The 18880-nt window shown below is 42.9% G+C and overlaps 1 protein-coding gene across 1 annotated transcript in view; it reads right to left on the bottom strand.

Annotated features, from left to right (window-relative positions):
* The window catches only part of LOC134485757 (basic proline-rich protein-like), a gene marked incomplete at both ends in the record, with an annotated part of 65031 nt that overhangs the window by 23809 nt on the left and 22342 nt on the right, over positions 1-18880 (bottom strand). The gene's annotated exons all lie outside the window — the stretch shown is intronic.

The following is an 18880-nucleotide window of genomic DNA, read 5'->3' as shown; positions in this document are numbered from 1 at the left end:
AATTGGTAGGTTGGGGTGGTAGTGAGTAGAAGTAGATCAATATTAGCAAAATACAGTGATGTTTACATATGAAATGCCATAATAAACCCATTATTTTGTTAACTTTTTTTAAAAATAACAATTTTGTAAATAATGTAAACATAATGTTGCAGATGTTACAAAATAAAATAACTAATATCCATTAAAAAGTAAAAGAACTAAGTCCATAGTTCCTTTCTCCATATCACCCTGTGCTAAGAGTCTTCAGTCACATCTATAAATACTTCTACAAGTCTGTAAGTACCTCTGACACAGAAAATGTTGGAACAACTGTCAGTCACAGTCCACCATTTACATCAAGACTGGTTGGGGCAAAAGATACAGCAGTGGGCCCAGTGCCTGGCAGGCAGGGAAACGCAGTTCATCAGGAAGAGCTATTCCAGGCAACTCCCCACCCTTGTCTGCCACTTTCTGATCTTTCTTTTATGGCTGTGACAAAAGATGTAAAGATCAGAAAAAGGCTTCTCTCTACCAAGGAGTTTGAAAACTCTCACACTGTGAAATCCCCTGCATGGGATCCAAACCCAGGAGAAGCGAATGTGCTTGGGCTAAGAAATACTTAAGACATTAGGAATAGGGCTTGACATGAGCTCTTTATTTAGTGAAAGTTTATGCTGAACATCAAAATGAATACCACTTACTGGAGTTAGGAGCCACAGAGTAATGTCTGAAAGACCCTTCCCCACCCACCCAGGCCCCATTCCACGCTTTTGTTTTATTGATGGATGATATCACCAATATACAGGTGAGCTGCTCTCTGTGGGACAGTGTGCTGGTCCAGAGAGCAAAACAGGTTGCTAAGAGACCGAGCGAATGAAGTCAGGGTTTTACAGCTACAAGTACTTAACTACACTCCCAAACTGTAGTGTATCTTCCAGAATGATCTGTGGTATGCGTACCTGGAGGACATGGTTTTGGGGCCTGGAGTATATCCAGGTTCTTCATGTGAGAAAGATAACAGGGTCCTCCTCACTTCTACCATTTCTCGGGACTTGGGCTCTTAAGTCCTTGGCTACCTTCCATGGAACAGTCTAAATATGTGAACTAAAGTCACAGGATCTCTGTGTTCCTTAGAGTTATATGGAACATTGTATTTGTGTTCACATGTGTTCCTCCTCAGAGAGAAACTTGATTTCCATAGATTCTCAATGGAGAGTGTTAGAGTATGTGAGGAAGACCAGTGAGAATTCTGGGAACCAGGGACCAAAAGTCTTGTTGCTACCCTAAAATGTCCTAACCAAAAGCAATGCAGAGGAGGAAAGGGCGACCTTAGAACTCTAGGTCACAGTCTGTCATTCCATCAAGCCCAGGTAGGACCTCGAAGCATCATAGTCACAATTTAGAGCAGGATAAGCTCATGGATCCTTGCTGCCTGCTGGCTCTTCTCAGCTTGCTTTCTCTTGCTTGCTCAGGAACACAGTGTAGGGAGTGGTACCACCTGCAGTGAGACAGATCTGCCTATGCCAACTAACAATCAAGACGATCCCTGACAGACAGGCCCACGGGACAGCTCGTGCTAGACTGAAACTCTTCCAGAGCTTTGTCCAGTGGACAGAAGCTCTAATAAGTTACCCCTTCCTTCGAGTGTGCCAGGGTAGGGATTTCAGGATGTATTCTTCCTCCCTCCATGCCATACCCACATAGAAAACATTGAGCATCTATAGAGACTCAAATGTAGTTGAAGTTGGTCTTGTGAAGAGGGATAGCAGCACAGTACTTTACCTAGAGCCTCGGTACTTATCCTGTCTGGACTATGGGGATCACTTGGTAGCCCACATCCACCTAGTAGTACACGTTCAATCTTCTTGGCTTTTGAAGATTCTGTAGAGAGCGGTGGCTGAGCATGTCCTGGTGTCTCGAATAGCAGTAGAAGGCAGGGTAGCGTTTTACCCTGCACATTCTCAGCCAATGGAGGATGGCAGTAGTATATAGAACATCAGGAGATCAGTTCCAAGGGAAACCAAATACCCTTAGAGAGATCCATCTTTACTTCAGAGAAGGAACTTTCCATCTTGGACAAAACCGTGAAGGAACATCTTTCTTTTACCACTCTGGTTTCTGATCCTCTTCAAAATAGAAAGGATCTTGAATAACGATCATGAGAAAACTTGCTTGGAAAGAAAATGCTGACACTTCCGTTTCCTAGTCCAACAATCACGACTCCCATTCACACAAGAAAAAAAGTTAAATAAACTGAAAACCAACAACTTTTCTTAAATTTGCCAGAGAACTGAGGTCACAGGGCAAACCCCTGATCCCAAGTTAGAAAGATAGACAGATAGAAAGAATCACAACTTGTTAGAGTAGAGACTTTCGTGGGAACTAAAGCAGAAATAGGAAGATCAAACTGCAATTGACAAATTCCCAGAGACTCAGTGTAGACAAATTTATACATAAAGAACTCTGGTAATGTACAGTTTGGATGGGAGCTATGCACATATTTGTGATTCTTCTTTTTTTAACCCTAGAGTCCTACCAGATTATCACAGTGAAGCTCACAAAACAGTCCCTTGTGTTTGTGTGGTTGAGGGATTCTGGAACGCTCTAGGAATGTCCTTCCCCTTTGACCTGTCCTCCCAAAATGCCACTTCACTGGAGTCTTTAGTTAACTGGTAACAGGCCAAAGCTTGATGAACGTGGGGAGAGGAAGGTACTCTAGGCCACGCCATTCTGCCCTCTTATCTTACCCAAAGAACATGTTTGAATAAAGGAAGAAGAACTGGGAAGCTCTTTGGGGAGAATAGGTTCACTGAGACCAATCAAGGGCCTCTCCTCTTCCACATCTCGCTACATCACTGAAGCCTAGTGTCTCCTGCTTCTTTTCCTAATATGTCATAGCCCAGAGGGGGGTATAACAAGGTAAAAAATAAAGTAAAATAAAAATAAACTGTAAATCAACAAAACATCAGAGATAGACGGAGTAAGGGAATCAGATGCACATATATGACAAGGCTGTTGAAATAAGACTAGAAAATTAGAAAATGATATCTATATCAGTTACTTTTTCATTTGCTATGACAAAATCTAAGAAAAGCAACTTAGGGAAGAAAGATCTTATTTTACTCATGGCTTAAAGGTACAGGCCATGATGGTGGAGAAGTAGTGATAACAGGATTCTGATGAGGTTAGAGTTCACGTGTGCTCACAGTAAGGACATGGAGACATAAATACTGGAGCTCATTTCTCTTTCTTCTTTTTATTCAGTTTGCCACCCCAGCTCATGGGATGGTCTTACCACCTCAATTAACTCAATCCAGAAACTCTCTCACAGACATGCTCAAAGATTTGCCTCTTGGGTAACTTTAAATACCCTCGAGTCGGCAATAAAGATTAAGGGGTCAGCTCTCCAGTGATGCAAGACTGATGACCGAAATTTGCTCCCTACAAATCATGTAAAGGCAGAAGGAGAGAGCATACTCCACAGTAATGTACTCAGACCTCCACACATGTGCTATGCACACATGTCTCATGGGTATATGCACACATATGAAAAACACACGCTAATAATAAATAAAAAATTAAATGCTAAGGTTAACCATCATAGTGATTAATACAAGGGGATCTGGTGACAAAAGCAGACAACGTACAAGAACAGATAATCAGAGAAAGATAGTCTAAGAAAGATTCCAAAATAAGAGCCAGGAATAAAAACAACTGTAACTGAAATGAAGAATGCCTTTGATGGGATTATCAGTAGAGTGGATGTGTCTAAATAGTGAATCCGTGAAACTTTTTTAAAATTTCAGCAATGAAACAAAAGCAAAAGAGGAATTTTAAAAAATAGAATAAAATATTCAGAACTTTAACACAGTTAGAGAAGGTATAATATAAATGCAGTGGGAATCCCACAACTAGAAGACAAAAAGAAAGAACAGAAAAAACAGTACCACTGAGAACGACTGTAAACTCCTCAACCAGCAAACCACAGACACAGGAAATTCAGAGAATCCCAACCAGTACAAATGCAAAATCCCTACACCCAAGCATCATATCATATCCAGACTGCAGGAAAATAAAAGGGGAAGGATGACTCTTACAAGAAACCCTGGAAACCTCACAGTCACATTCAGAGGTTGTCTAGGTGATCTTAAAGCCAATCAAGTTGACAGTGAAGACTAATCATCATGGTGTCTTTTCGATAGCCTTGTGAACCATAGAAACTATAAAATAGGTCAGGGCAGCCTGAATAAACAGCAAATGCTTTGAGGACACCCACGCTTTTTAAGCTTTAAAAAAAAAAACTTGTATATGTGTGTACACATGCGCATGAAAGTCTGTAGGATGTAGGAGGGTACACTGTTGCTATGAAACGTGGAGATCTTTCTTCTTGGATATGAGGATTGAACTCAGGTCATCGGCCTTATTCAGCAAGCATGTTTACCTGCTGAGTCATCTTTCCAGCTCCCATAACCCATGTCCTAGATTTGGATGCAACTTTTATAATTCACTTCTTCTGGTGCACCCCAGGTCTTTCCCATCCCACAGACATAGCAGCTTGCACTCTCAAGATGGCTTCCTATCTATGGCTGTACCCCTTCACAATCCATTTCTCAGGACACTTCCTGTCCCAAAGCACAAGGCCCTGTGGGAGGATGTGAAGTTGGCTCTTCCCTCAAGACCCATTTTTCTTCTTTGTATGGCTTAAATGGGCCCCTGTCTCTTCTGTATTATGTAACATTCGTCATGATACACAAATCTGTCACTGTTGCCAAACACAGACATATGACACCAATACAAGTAATGGCAGCCATGTGCTCATGGGACGTGTGCACTTACATGCATGCACAGCTGTCGGCCAGATCTGTCTGTGACACAAATAAGCACTTACTTCCTTTGTGTGCACTCGATTACTCTCCCTACACATTGCAAGGTTGCCCATGCCTCACTGAAGGCTGTCTGCCCCTCACAGTCTTGAAATGTCAAGTTTACAGGCTATCCCAGGAACTTGGGGAACTGCTTGGTGTTCTGGTTCCAGCCTCTTCCCTAACTACATAGAGCCTGAAGAAAGGCCCGTGGTCCTGTCATAACTGTATAGGTGTGGGAGAAACAGGCCGGGAGAAAGAGGTGACACAGAGAAGTGGAAAGTTAGCTTATAGATTCCCACTCCAAGACAAGACATGAAAAGACAAGTAACAAGATTCAGAAGATCTACATATCACACCAGGGTAAAAGATGTCTCTTTCTCTACCCAGATGCAGATGTCCCGAGGGGGAGGTGACTGAGGGATAAGCCAGAGAGATCAAGCAGATCTATGAACCTCCACAGTGGCCCATTAGTTGCTGGGCAACATTGGACAAAAGATTTAACCATTCTGAGCCCTAGTTTCCTCCTCCATGAAAGGAAAGGGAACCTTAACTTATGGGGGTGGGGGGCTTTCAGATGTGCGTGCCATGCATTCTCACGGCATTTGCACATTCTGCACACTATAATGATCCATTTACATGCTTAATTTATTTCTGAGTCACCCAGGAGCCTGAGAACCCACCCCACCCACCCAGAAAGCTTTGAAAACGCCTGCTTTACTCATCGTTGTAGCCACGGTGTCTAGCATATCTCCTGGAGCACAGTAGGTGTTCATAGTGACACAGCACAAAACATGCCCGGGATACAGAATGGCCATGGCTCTTGCCAGTTTTATTAGAGAGATGGTACTATCTGAGTTTGTTTCCCACACCCAGCCTCCATGTCTGGACTGCCTCACGCGTGTATGTATGAGTGACCCAACACGTTGAAGAGGTGCAGCTCCTCCATTTCCTTCTGAGTCAGACACACAGTTTTCATCTTGTTTTGTCAATGGCCCCATTGTAATCCTTCCTAAGACTTTTTTCTTCCCAAAGACGAAAAAAAAAAAAAAACTCACATATTATTTACTTCTCCAAAGATGTCTGTGGTTTCTCAGGAGGTTTTAAAGTCAATAGCCATGACCTCGTTACTCCCTGGTTCTCCAAAAACCATTCTGTGGCCTACATTGTATGTGAGTTATTGGGGTGTCCAGTCCTCTCTCCATAGTCCAATGTCTTTTGGTCCTTTCCATGGAACAAAGCCCATGTAATGCTCTTGCCAACTCCAGCCCAATGGAGTAGTATCCTTCAGGCAGAGTGGTTAGGATTGTATGAGGTCAAATCAAACATGTCCAGAGCCAAACAAGTTCAACAGCATTCAAGTTGTAAATGGAGAAACCAAGTCACACAGACACTGAGTTCCTGGGCCTTGCTTGGGTGATGGACTATGGAGATGAAGGATTTCAACCTGCTGCAATTCATAGCAGGTACCCTCTGGAGTGACTGCAGACATTACACTCAGCTCTGGCCTTCTTTGTTAGGGATGTTTTTCCATCCCCTAAGCCCTTGTATTCCTGTCTCTCTCCTTCACTTTGTCTCACTATGGCTTTTGCAAGAGGAAAAAGACCTTAAAGGGAAGGCTCTGGCCATATGTCATTGATTTGTGGCTACAACCTCAGTCTCCTGGGTTTTGATGCTTTGGAGGTCCTGGGATATCTCAATTTTCCAATGCCCAGGAAGAGACAGATGCACCTGAGCTCTATAGAAATAGGGAACTCAAGAGCATTGCTTTCATATAACGATACAGTGATGCCAAGCCTCTCCATTCCCTCCTCTATAACTCCTCAGTGGTACTGGTACATGCTGAGCCCCTGTCTACCCACAAACACCATCCAGTGACTTACTCTCCCAGTCAGTAGTCTCATGTGTTTGGAAGCACAGGACTGTTCACTGTCAGCCTGCGCTGCTCCAACAAAACTCTAGATTTGGGTAAAGCGAGAGACACATTCTAGTGAAGCCTCATGACAAGGGACTTAAGGGGAGGAGCAGACACTTTAACGCAGAAGAAACTGTACCGATAGAGTTTACTTCCCAGAGGATAAAGTTAATTCTTCTCTACATAGGCCACACCAGGCCCTGGGCCATCGTTCTTTGTATCTGCTGGACATGTGAAAGAAACAGAGTATAGATTAAAGAGAGGATAGTTATCTGAAATCCCTAATATAGCAGACCATTAATACCAGTCATTAACTTCCCCCATCAGTGCCAGTGTGAAACCATATAGCAAGATGGTAAGGTAACTGGAGAGTAAGAGTCAAAAATATGGGCACATCACTGGACTCTCATTCATTCACTGATGATGAGTCCAACCTGTCATGATTTCATGGGACCAGAATGACTCACAGCAAGGATGCTCAAGTTTGACTTTTACAAGACTTTGCTGAGTTCAAAAAAAGCAGGGTGATCCCAACCTTGTATGACCTCTCCCTTTCAGAATCTGGTACAACTGAGTTAAAAGATATGATCACCTCTTGATACTGCCTCCTCCAAGGTAGGAATAAAGTATTGCCTTTCCCTTAAGAGACAGTCATCCATTGCCCTTTCTCTCTTTTGAAATCCAGATGTTCCTACATCTCTAAAGAGCAGGATTTGACCACTGTGCTGGACTAGATGCTAGATGTGACTTTCAGCCAGCAAATGGCCAACTCCTAACTTATCATCCAGGGCTCTGGAATCCTGAGGAAACAGCTGCCTTCAAAATCAGGGTACAATTTGACTACAAATTAAATTGCAAATTAGAGTGTTTGTTTGTTATACTCAGAGGATTCACTTCTATCAACAGTGAAAACATTATTATGGCAAAAGTAGACCACTCAGAATCAAACAAGGCAGAGACATATAGAACAAAGTCTGGGGGCAGCAGAAAGACAAAGCCCTTTGGTTCCCAGTATTAAAAAAATAAAAAAGGTTTCACTTCTGACCTATGTTCTCGGAGACCACTCCTCAGAGACCAGGGACTAGTTCACAGTAATGGCAGTGACTGGTATTCTCTACTTTAGCTCTCTACACTCATTGCCCAGGAGGGTGAGAGGTGTGCCCACACCACTCCTTCCCACCCATTATGCCTCACTGTGCAGTCTTTCTACCCCTGATAAGGCAGTGGCATCTACCTGTTTCCATGCTCACAACACAGGGTATGGCAGGGCTCTGTAGGCCTTGGCCTGCATCTGTATGGACTCTCTCAGGACGCTTCTGATAGGACCTTGACAACTATTACTGAACCGTGCTTATATATATGCACATATGCACACTAATATGCACATACACATATATGTCAAACATAAGTATGCATACTGCACACCTATAATTGCTAAGGTACACCCCAATCCTCTCTTTTACTAATCTAATCAAACAATTACCAGATCATTATATAGGTTTAATTATTGCCAAACCCTCAAAACTACATGGTATATATTAATGAAATGAGAGATTTTAGTCAATACAGGTCAACTCCTCTATTTAAACCAAGAAATTTTGAGCAGAATGGACTAGAAATTATTTTGTTTCTTTCTCTTTTTTTCCTCCATCTTTATTAACTTGGGTATTTCTTATTTTTTTATTTACATTTCGATTGTTATTCCCTTTCCCAGTTTCCAGGCCAACATCCCCCTAACCCCTTCTCCTCCCCTTCAATATGTGTGTTCCCCTCCCCATCCTCCCCCATTACCGCACTCCCCCCAACAATCCCGTTCACTGGGAGTTCAGTCTTGGCAGGACCAAGGGCTTCCCCTTCCACTGGTGCTCTTACTAGGCTATTCATTGCTACCTACGTGGTTGGAGCCCAGGGTCAGCCCATGTATAGTCTTTGGGTAGTGGCTTAGTCCCTGGAAGCTCTGGTTGGTTGGCATTGTTGTTCATATGGGGTCTTGAGCCCCTTCAAGCTCTTTCAGTTCTTTCTCTGATTCCTATTTTGTTTCTTCATGTGACAAAATTTGTCCCCATTATATATGCAGACTCGTCATTAAGGAACATACCAAATAATATATTAATGTAGCTTCATTTCTAAGCCAAGCACAGAAAATGCTTACATTAACTTTTAACCCCATAAACACTAGCTTTGATCTCAGCCTTCTTGTTAAGTTTTTAAAATTTATTTACTGTGTATACAGCACTCTGACTCCATGTATGCCTGCAGGCCAGAAGAAAGGTACCAGAACTCATTATAGATGGTTGTAAGCCACCATGTGCTTGCTGGGAATTGAACTCAGGACCTCTGGTAGAGCAGCCAGTGCTCTTAACCTCTGAGCCATCTCTCCAGCCCCTCTTGTTACTTTTTAAAGTACACTTATACATGCAAATGCCCTCCCTGAGGAGAATATCCTTTAAATCTTTACAACAAATGTCTTTCCGCCCTGCAGCCTCATGGGATGCAACAGTGTTTAAAGAGCCAAGCAGTGAATGGAACACAAGTTTAACAAAGTTAACAAAATAGCTACTAGAACTTTTTGCCATCTGTGCATCCCATACTAGGCACCACAGTTCTGCAATTAACCTGAATTAGTAAAGCCTTACCTATGTGCTTTTAAAGAACAATCTGCAGAAGATGAGTCTTTAACTAAGTTGGGAAAGATCCGCAAGTGAGATGGTCTCCTAGCGTAAGCCGTTCTCACCTGTTTATAAAACAGCTAAGGAGTGAGCCCACTGCACCCAGATGAGACATGAGCAGTACCTGGCTCATTTACTTTGCATCTACTGAATGGATTGCTGCCCAAACTACAAGGGTGTGGCCATGTTTCCTACCCCTCCGAGGGTATGAACCTGACCCATAACTGATAAATCCCAGCGTGCTGAGCAGAGCTGCCCAGCCCTGACAAAGCTATTCTTTGTCACCAGACCATGAAACATGGTTTCCTTGTGGCCATTTCTCCAGGATCTCTTCATGTCCCTGAGGAATGGAAAGAAGTCAAGAAGGTGGAATGCTGGTGTTCAGACCAAAGCACATCCTTGCTGTCCTTTGAAGTGACCTCTGTGGCTATGGCTCCTTTTCGACAGGCTGTGGGGCTATAACATCTTTCCCTGGGCTATTTCCTCCAAGATTTACTTGACCTCTTCCAGTCCCCCCCCCAACCCCCGCAACCCCTGGCATTCTTGTTTGTGCTGAATGGTGCACTGATGCCTGGACATCTTGAATCCCAGGAGTACACTGTATGGCTCTTTCTCAATCAGGGCCACATATCTGGGAACAAGGACGGAGACTTTGCTCTGGATACACACAGACCCCTCGTAGGTTGGCTCACATCTGCTGAGAAGCCTGATAAATGCTCTCTTGACCTTTGAGGTTATATTTTCCGTAATACGCCCCAAAATATCTTTTCTTGATACAAATGGAAAAATGTGAGGCCAACATCATATTATTCTTGGTTATTTTCAGTTGTACTTTAATGGAAAACTAAGTTATTCCTTACATTGGGCTTTAACCTATAGCTATTCTTATTCCATTTCTGAGAAGCACAGTAAGTTTTTTAAGTTTTTATGGGCTTATCTCACATTTCATTCCCCTTCTCCCTGGATTAATATGATGACCATGTACATTTTATTCTTTAAGGTTATTTATAAGAACTGAAATGGTTCCAGGATAAAAATCACAGCGCTCCTTATAATTCAGTCTCATATAATTTCACAATCTCATCCCCACTCATGGCCTTCCCTATCCCTCTGCTTTCCCAGGGTCTCTGTCCCACAACCTGGCATCATGCTTAAGAACATGGGGAGGTTGGAATTCTGCTTCTGTTCACTTATGGGCCTTATGATCTTGCCATGTTTCTAAACTTAAATTGCCCCTTGTTGAAAAAAAATACAGATAGCAATAGTGCCTATCTTACCACAAAGAAACTCACATCACACCTTAAAGGTGTAATCCTTGTCTCTTTGTGACTGTGTTATTTCATTTGGGTAATACCAGCAAGGTTCATCATGTAGTAACCCAGGTCAGCATTACCATTAGCAAAAGAAAACCCCAAACAGCAGAAACATAGGTGTATAAGAGGCTGTGGAGAAATCAGAGATCCTAGCAATTCTGATAGGAATTCGAAACATATCAGTGCTATGGAGAATAGGATGTGCAATCCTCAGGAACTCAGACATCGGTACCTGCATTTTCCCCCAAGTCATCCCAAACTATGCTATGACCCAGAAATTGCAGTACTGGCTATAACCTAAAGAAAATGAAAGTTAGGATGTGAACAGTTACTTGTATGTCCATTTCATGGCAACACCAGTTACAATGACCAACAAGACAGAGGCAACTCAAATAACTGTACATGGATGCTTAAACAGAACAGAATGAACTTCCCTTGGGAGTGGGTACCATTCACCTTACAAAGGAATATGCTGATGTGGGTTACTACATTGACCTTGAAGGTGTTACCCAACATGAAATAAAATAGTTACAAAGGGACAAATATTAAGCGATTCTCCTTTTAGGAGACACCTAATGTACTTGAGCTCACAGAAACTGAAATAGGAGTAGTGATTGCCAGAGGCCAAGAGGAAGAGTATGGGAAATCATTGAAGGTAGGTTTAGAGTTTGCGCTTGAGAAGGTGAAGGGATCTTTAATTGGCAGAGATGGGCTGTGATGAGAATATATTAAATACCACAAAAACCATATGCTCAAATTGTTCCAAATGTAAATTTTGTGTCTGTTGTACTACTATATTAAAAAATAGCATTTGTCACGGGCTACAGGAAAGCCATGAACTCAAACTGTATTTGCTGTGGTGCTGACAATATGAGCTCTTCATTCTAGAAACTTTTCATGGTAGCATCACAATACTGATACCACTCAAACCTCTTCCAATGCCAGCATTCACTTCTCCACTTCTTGCTAAGTGTCCACCTTCATTCTCCCATTCACATTCTTAGAACATTGCTGGGGTTTCTGGGCAGTCAATCCTTGCATTTCTGATTTGCCTTGCCCACTAGACTCCAAGCTCAAGGACAATGTGATCCATTCCTTTCTTGTCTTTGTAAAGAACCTGCTGAGAATGTTTAAAATGTTCCCCATGTGAGAGAATGATTAGGAAACTAATTGGCTTTTAAAGACACAATAAATAGGTCATTACTCTAAAACAAAGGGTTCACTTGAGTCGAAAGACCTCCTCCTTAATGTTGACCAGTTTCATGGACTCATATATGGAGTAATAGTTAAATTTTTAATTTCTGGGGGTTGCACTGAGCCACACTTTACCAGGTTAGATGCTCATATGGTTTTTTATGTCATTATGTAACTCTAGGCCCATGGGGACCTGGGCACCTCATGTTGGCAGCTGTACCTCAGAAGGATATGTCATTTACTGAACTAATACTTAGTTTGGATCACGTCTGAATTACTTTTCAATTGTTGTGACAAAGCACCATGATCAAGGAAACTTGTTAAGAAAGAGTTTATTGGGGCTTTCAGAGGGTGAGTTCATGACCATCATGGTGGAAGCATGGCAACAGGAAGGCAGGGTGCTAGAGAAGTAGCTAAGTGCTCACATCTAATCTATAAGCAAGGGGCAGAGAGAGCTAACGTTAAACAGGGTGGGCTTTTGAAAACACAGAGCCTACCACCAGTGACACACCTCCTCCACCAAAGTCACACTTCCTAATCCTTCCCAAATAGTTTCATCAGGACCAAACATTCGAGTATAGGAGCCTATGGGTAGCCATTCTCATGCAAGCCACCACAGATCAGAATGTTGGTCTACACCTTGTTTGGCATGAAAAATGAAAATTGTTCCAGAATTTTGACGGAAGACAGAAGAATTATCAGAAACAGGCAACCTCAGTACTAAATCAGGTACCAGGAAGCTTGCCCATCAGTTGAAATTATCTGATAGAAAGAAAGAAAAAAAAAAACAACCAAATATCCACAGATCTCTCTGAGATCAGCATGTACACACTGAAGAGTGTGTCACAATTGTCCTTCTAGAAGACATGGTTGACCCTTGTGATGATCAGTGTGAGCAAGAGTCTTGATTGTGGTTAGGCTGGATTTTTTTGGGTGGGGGGGAATCTTTTGTTTCAAGACATGGTATGCTGCAGTCTAGGTGAGCCGGAACTGGTTTACTACCTCCTTCAACCTTTGGAATGGCTGGGATCACAGACCTGTGGGCCACTCAGGTTTGGGGGTAGTGAAAGTAGAATTCAGGGCCTTTGCTAAACATGGCTGGTACTCTGTAGACATCCTCTGCACCAAGCAAGATCTGTCTTGGAAAACGCTCCATGTGTGCTGCTTTTCTGGGACTCTTTTCTGAACGAAGTACAAGCAACCATGTTGCCCAAGTGAAGGAATTACCTCACAGTCTTGCTGACTCCAAGGATAAGACCAAGGTAGTGGCAGACGGGTTCCTTCTAAAGGATAAGAGGGGGAAAATGTGTACTGCTCCTGCTTTACCTTGTGACAGCAGTTTGCCTGCCATCCTTGGTGTCCCTGAGCTTGAACAGGCATCACTGATCTCCGTCATTACTGCTCCACATTTTCTCTGTGTGAATACAGCTTCTAGGTTCCTTTTAATAGTATGCTTTATATACTTCCCTTTCTAAGAGTAATCTGGCAAACATCAGAGCGCATTCAAAACAAATACAAAGAGTTGCCAGACCAGAGCTTCCAGGGACTAAGCCACTACCTAAAGACTATACATGGACTGACCCTGGACTCTGACCTCATAGGTAGCAATGAATATCCTAGTAAGAGCACCAGTGGAAGGGGAAGCCCTGGGTCCTGCTAAGACTGAACCCCCAGTGAACTAGACTGTGGGGGGAGGGCGGCAATGGGGGGAGGGTTGGGAGGGGAACACCCATAAGGAAGGGGAGGGGGGAGGGGGATGTTTGCCCGGAAACCAGGAAAGGGAATAACACTCGAAATGTATATAAGAAATACTCAAGTTAATAAAAAAAAAAAAAAAGAGTTGCCAGGTAGAGAAGTATGAGGCTTTGCCAAGAGTTCAAATGAACCCTTGGAGAGAGCTGCTGCACACAAGTGGCAAGGAGAGGTGTAAGCACCATATTTAAAGCCAAAGCTTACCAGTTGTCTCTATAAAGAGCTAGATAAGAAACATTTTAAGTTTGGGGTTTTATGGGCTGTGTTATGATGAATGCAGCTTTGTCATTTCATGAAAACAAGCTTAACAAACAGTAAACAATGAGCATCATTGTTTCCAATAAAACTTTATTAGCAATATCAGGCCCATATGCCTTGCTGGTCAACTCCCTTCATCATCCTGCCACATCCTTTTATTTTATGCTGTTATTCTTTCTTTTATGTTCTCTCCAATCAAATCTATCCCACTTGCAGTTCCCCCTCCCAACCCCCAACGTAACCCTTGTTATTTTCTCTGCCCTTCATGCAATGCTCAGGAATGATCTACATTGACAGCAGCCTCCTCCTTTTGACTCTGTCCCGGTTTTAGCTGGTATGAATTGAAGCTCCCCAACCCTATCCCATGTCTACAAGGGAGATAACAGCATCAGCACAACGCAGGGCAATCCAGTACTGAGCTGGAGCAGCACAGTGCATATAGAACCATGTGTATGCAGTGGAAAATACTTTCAGGTCATTCGTTTCGATTTATGAATCTCTTTGGCAGCCTTTGTTCTACTCTTGCGTGAGGCTCTGCCAAGTTTATAAATACTTCCTCTGAATGACAATAAATTTGGTCTCCCCTAATCTTTCTCTCCATAGATAAAATCTCATTGAGGTTGGAATAACACTAACACTTAACAGTAACTGCTTTCTTGCTTGATTTCAACACCCAAAGCAAATGAATCTGAGGCCTCCTATGTCTGAGGTCACAGCTGCTTGCCTCAAGGACTCTTGCCTATCCGTATCCTGACAGTTGGAAGCTCACTCGCTTGGATAACTGCCTCTCATGCTGTTTTGTTTTATGAAGTCAAGACCATTGATAAAACCCAGACAGTTTGAAGAAAGGGCCTAGAGAAGGTCATTTCTCTGGACCCTTGGCTGCACCTTCCTGACAACAGATGAATTCACCAGATGTATCAGAAGCAGCTCTCTTTTCTTCGTGCAAGATGAGTGTGCCCTTTGTTTGATGAGCCTTGAAAGCTTAAAGGTAAGGAAGCATAATAATATATCATCTCGGTCTTGTTTTTCACCTAAATTCTTTCTTTATTACTTCTGCAACTGGCCAGGTGCTTAACATAGAGGCAGACACACAAGACTTCTAAAAGGCATTCGCTTATCAACACTACTATCAAACTTGCAGTCGGCTCACCTCTATCCTGTATCTACTCAACTCCAGAAAACTCTCTCAGCCACTTAGAAACTGTAAAGAAATACGGTGCAGGTTATAACCTGAATTGATAATTAACTGATCAATCTTATTTTTTTTTTCAGCTCAGTGAAAATTACCTTATATGCTGCTAGTGAGCACGGAGAAAAATAATTCACCTTTGGACCCTGTTTTCTTTCCCTGCATCGCTAAATATGGATGCAGAGGGAGAAAACATATGGCAATGTAAAGGAGAAAAAGACGAAAGCAAGGGCCAGAGATCACAAGGCCAGAGGTCATGAGGCCAGACACACAGCCCAATGGGACCCCCCAAGGCAGATTTTTCATTTCTCTTTTCCCTTCTTTTCTGTCATCCCTCTGCTTCTGCTTCCTCTTCCTTTCTGCTTTTTACCACCCCAATGTGAAATACATTAGGCAATGTACTCTGACAGCTATGTTTTTTTTAAATAATTATTGTTACCCCCTAATAACATTGACTAACTTTTTTAATTTGGAGTTTGCCAATTTCGGTACTAATTAATAATTATATAAGAATTGCATTTACTTCTTGGATCACTGGCCTGTAACTTCTACACGTCTTGACAGGTTTAAATTGAAATGGAAAATAAACCTTCTTCCTTGTTTTAGGACGACTCACAGCAGTGATGAATTTAGAGGGTTCGGGCTCTTCTTCCCCTTTGCCCCTCCCCCTCTTGTTACTCACACTCAGCTGTGTCACCCTAGTGACCAATGAACAAGGAATCTACCATAGGCTCTTTGGGGAAGTGATGACTCACAGTAATCCTCCTCCCTCCAGACCAGCCACCTGTGACTTCTACTGCCAAGGGCTGGGGCAGGGCTCTGTACACAGTGTCGTTCCCCCTCAATAAAGGCTGCTGATTGATAGAGGGCCAGGTGGCCGCCAGGCTGGCCCCAAGTGAGCCCGCAGGAAAGATACACCAGTGAGGTTCAGGGTCGCAGAGGTGGCCTTTGTGAGTCCAGCATGAGATTATCTTGTAAGCTCGAAAACTGTCCCCAGATTTGAATTTAAACCTTCTCCAAGCAGAGAGGCCTTGAGCTTCTCGCTCTGAGTCTCGGGCATGTATTTTCATCTATGGACGAAAGGTAACACTGCCCACTTTGCACATTTCTAGGGAGTATCCAGGACGCAGCATCCGGAAAGCACCTAGACGATGGGATAAGAGCAAGGAGAATGAAGCGAGACAGGGACCAACACCTGGGTTCATCTAGAGTAGTGTGGGAGAGCAGTCCAGCCAGGTTCCTGTACACAGGCGGCAAAGAGAAATCCCTTGCTTCCAACAATGGTTATTTCCTGATCTTGCTGACTACACAGCACCACCTAGGGGCGGAATATGTTTGGAACCGACCGAGGTCCCTGCAAGGAAAGTTAACTACACACAGTGCCTCTGCCTCTTTTGGACTTCCCAGTCTCCACAGTTCCTCTTGCCTCTGCTCCCTCTTTCCCATCCCATGTCCTTTCCCACCCAATCCTCATTCTTCTCTTCTCTTTCTCCTCATCCTGGTGCACTGTTTTTCACACTGGTGTCCTCAGGGCTTTGAACAAAATGTAAATCTGTGGGAAGTCAGATAACATCCATTCCCAAACAGCTCTGCCCTTCTTCTTACACTCCCTGAGATTGACTTCTTTTAGATGGCACCAAGAACTACTGGATTGCCATGGTTACATTGTCCCTGGGCTGAGACAGGGTCCGTCTGGTGCTGTGGACAGTAGGGCCTGGGGATTTCCACTGCGGTCAGAGAATGAAATGAGATGGGTCACTCTCAGGTCACGTCTATATCCCAGGAGCCTATTCTTCCTAGTGGGAATCCCACTGTGAATATTTTCTTGTTCTCTGACTAAACTTAGATGGAAGACCAGAGCTGGAGAGTTGGCCAGTGGTTGAGAGCACTAGTTATTTTTGCACGTGACCTGGGGCTCTACACGGTAGCTCACAACTGTGTGTAACTCCAGGGTCTCCAACATCCTCTTCTGACTTCAATAGGCATAGAATATTGTTTACACACATAGAATAGTGTTTTACACACACACACACACACACACACACACACAAATACATGTAGGCAGTTCACTTATCACAAACAATAATTTTAAAATTTCTCCATATATGTACATGCATATATATTTATTCATGTGTGCATATACATACATGAATGTGTAGATAAATGTATACACATATGCACATACATATACATGAGCACAACAAACAAACAGAAGAGTGAGGGTTATTTTAGCCAAGTCTACATTTTATGAGACTTTCCAATTTCAACCCCCATTCTAGGAACTGTGATGTACATACAGGGCTGAAGTATTTCTTGTAAGACACACTTACAAAGGGATGTTGGATTCGGTTCAGCATTCTCTCCACACCTCCTTAAGTCTCTCTCATTCTTCTCAAGAGCAAAGATTTGCTTTCAAATCCCAACAAGTTGCCCTTGAAATGAGATCAAGTTTGTTCAATATGAAGGGTTTCAAAACCGCAACGAGATAATAAACATCCCAGGGTGTTATCAGAATATGTCACTTCAATAATCTGTGTTCCTAAATTTCCCAGAAAAATTTTGAATGCCAATCTAGGTAGTCAAGAGCATAAATATCAAGTTACCGTGTTCCTGTCTACTTACATTTTGCCAAGCCTAATGTTATTTGGTATATACATTTGCTCTGATTATGGCAAACAAAATTCAAAATTTGGACTTTATAAATCATCTAGTTCACATTAAAGAGCCTCAGAAAATATATTTAAATTTCAACTATTCCAATAGCAGCATTTACACACACAGCACACACGCACACATGCACACACGCACACACATATATATATATGAGATAATTCCTGCGTCCAATGAAGAATAGGTAGAAAAGCCATGTGTGCATTTCTTCTGAAAATAATGTTTTTTTCTATAAATGCCATGATTTTTTCTTTTTAATTTATTCACTTTACATCTTACTCACTGCCCCCTTTCCCAGTCACCCACTTTGCTATCCTCCCCCGTATCCCTCCTCCCCTTCTTTTCTGAGAGGATAGGCATCCTGTTGGGTATCCTCCCACCCACGAGTACATCAAGTCTCTTCTGGGCTAGGTGTATCCTCCTCTACCGAGACCAGACAAGACAGCCGATGGACAGTTGTTCCAGACCCACATGAAGATCAAGCTTCACATATGTATGTGCCGTGAGGTCTAGGTCCAGTCCACATATGTTCTTTGGTTGGTGTTTAGTCTCTGAGAGCCCTGAGGGTCCAGGTTAGTTGAATCTTTTGGAATTCCTGGGGAATTGCTATCCCCTCTGAGACCCTCAATCCTTCCCCCTGCTCTTCTAGAAGAGTCTCCAAGCTACATCCGCTGTTTGACTGTGGGTGTCTGCATCTGTCTGAGTCAGCTGCTGGATGTATCCTCTCAGAGGACAACCATACTAGATTTCTGTCTGCAAGCATAACAGAATATCATTAGTAGTATCAGGGATTGGTGCTTGCCCATGGGACGTGTCTCAAGTTGAGCTGGTTATTGCTTGGCCATTCCCTTAGTCTCTGTTTCATCCCCAATCCCTGCATTTCTTGTGGACATGATAAATTTTGGGTCAAAGGTTTTGTGAATTAGTGGGTATCCCTATGGCTCCATGGGGTTCTTCCTGGTTATAGGAGGTGGTCTTTTCAGGTCCCATATCACCAATGCTGTGAGTCATGGCTAAGGTCACCCTCATCGATTCTTGGGTGCCTCCTTTATCCCAGGTCTCTGTCTTGTCCTAGA

Source organism: Rattus norvegicus, chromosome 2, assembly GCF_036323735.1.
Source record: "Rattus norvegicus strain BN/NHsdMcwi chromosome 2, GRCr8, whole genome shotgun sequence".
Lineage (NCBI taxonomy): Eukaryota > Metazoa > Chordata > Mammalia > Rodentia > Muridae > Rattus > Rattus norvegicus.
Note: the sequence above shows the minus strand (reverse complement) of the source record. Positions and strands in the feature narration are given on the sequence as shown.